At 25.7% G+C, this 2,500-nt stretch overlaps 1 protein-coding gene across 1 annotated transcript in view; it reads left to right on the forward strand.

Moving 5' to 3' along the window:
* Positions 1-2,500, forward strand: part of LOC113805727 (alkylglycerol monooxygenase-like) — a 231,612-nt gene that overhangs the window by 130,241 nt on the left and 98,871 nt on the right. The window lies entirely within an intron of this gene.

Here is a 2,500-nt window from a genome sequence, read left to right on the forward strand (position 1 = left end):
ATGCTCATGCATATGTACGTTGCATATCCTGTACATGACACACATACATACACACACACACATGCACACAGATACACACAATCACACACATATAAAACAACAATTTCTTTCCAAAACTCGTAAGAAAGAAAGTCTTACCTAAGGAGTTTCTTCTCGAATCTTCCTTTCGTTATAATCTCACACAGGTCTTGGGTATGAGCTGTGTGTACAAAGACCTTATATATGAACTGGTTATACGTTTTATATTTTTTTCTCTCGATTGCTTCCTTGAATATCAAGGTTCACATTTGGGATAAGCAACACCTTTTCTTATGTTTATCTGTTTGCGGAAAGTAAGTAATTAATTTCCTAAATAATGGTAATGATAATAATAATTAATGATAATACTGATACTACTACTACTACTACTAATAATAATAATGGTGATAGTAATAATAAAAATAATAATAACAACAACTATAAATAATAATAATGATAATAATAATAACAATAATATGATTAAAATATTTATAATAAAGTAATAATAATGAAAATAATCATAACAATGATATTCACGGTAATAAAAACAATAATGATGATGATGATAATGACAATAGTGATGATAATAATTATGATAATAATGATAATGATAATAAAATTAATTTCTCTCGATCGCTTCCTTGAATACTAGGACTAAACCAGTAAATGATTTAATGGTAATACTAATAGTGATGATGATATATGAATGATGGAAATGATGATAATGATAACAGTAGTAATGGTAATAATGTGGTAATAAAGCTAATAATAACAATAAGTGATAGTGATGATAATGACAACAAAAATACTAATGATAGTCACCTTTAATACAGAGGTTCGCATTAGGGGTGAGAAACACCGCGTCTTATTATTTTCTGTTCGCGATGAGAAACAAGGGAAACTTGTCGTAAGAGAATTGAGCAAGCTGGATAATAATATTGATAATAATAATAATAATAATAATGATAATAATAATAATAATAATAATAATAATAGTAATAATAATGATAATAATAATGATGATGATGATAATAATAATAATAATGGTAATAATGATAATGATGATAATAATGATAAGGATGTTACCAATAATGATAATGCCAATAATAATCATGATAATAATAATAATAGGAATTGATAATGATGATTAGTGATAACAATGATAATAATAATAATAATAATAATAATAACAATAAAATAAGATAATATAATAAGATAATAATGATAATAATAATATTAATTACGGTAATGAAAATGATAGTAAGAAGTAAGAATAATAATAATAATGATGATAATGATATACTAGTAATGATAATGAGCAACAACGCTGCTTATGATTTTCTGTTCGCGAAAAGAAAGCAGGGAACTGCTTTACCAGAATCTCAAATAAGAAGACTCAACCAAATTATTAATTTCCTAAGTCATAATGATAAAAGAATAATGATAACAATGATGATGATGATTACAATAATGATAATGGTGATAATTATAATAATATTAATACTCATCTTCATCGCCTCTTTGAATAGCGGGGTTCATATTATGTATGAGGAACACCTTTCCTTATGATTTCCTGTTCGCGGAAAGAAACCAGGGAACTCTGTAATAATGATAACAATAATAATGATAACAATGATAATGATATCAATAATAATAATGATGGTAAAAATAACACAATATTGATAATAATGGTAATAATGAAAATGTAGATATTTATAACAATAATAGAAATATTGATAATTATGAATATAGCATTTTTGAATATTGGGGTTCGTTCGCATTTGAGATGAAAATCACCTTTTCTTATGATTTTCTGTTTGCGGAAAGAAACCAGGGAACTCCTCTTAAAAGATTAAGCAATACTGGATCCTTGTTTAAATAATGGTAGAAATAATGATAGTAATAATAATAACTGATAATGATAATGATAGTAATAATGATGATAATAATAATGATAATAATAATAATGATAATAATATCAATGATGATAAAAATAATAATAATCATGATAATAACATTAATAGGAATATGGACAATAATAATGGAAACGATAATCATAATAATGATATTGATAATAATAATAAACGTTATTGATGATAATGATAATAATTACAATTAATATGATGATTATGATAATATTGATAACAATGATGATAGCAACCGTGACAATGATTATGAAAATAAAAATGTATTAAGAGAATTTAACAAGGAACCTATAAAGGTATGAACACTCATTTTCATGAAAATACTAGCTGGCAACTTCTGAGCTAAGCCCCGCCCCCTTTTATTCATCGGAAATGTTAAATATTAGTTTTATTTCTTTTTTATTTTGGTTCCTTTTCGATAATTTTTTGCCATTGTTATTACTGAACCATTTACAAAGAAATCGTACTGAAAAGCACTTACTATGAAATATCACGCAAATTGTTGGGGTCACGAGAGGGTACAGGACTAATGACGTCAACACGTGTAGCCAATGTGA

The sequence above is a fragment of the Penaeus vannamei genome, chromosome 11, assembly GCF_042767895.1.
Source record: "Penaeus vannamei isolate JL-2024 chromosome 11, ASM4276789v1, whole genome shotgun sequence".
NCBI classification, from domain to species: domain Eukaryota; kingdom Metazoa; phylum Arthropoda; class Malacostraca; order Decapoda; family Penaeidae; genus Penaeus; species Penaeus vannamei.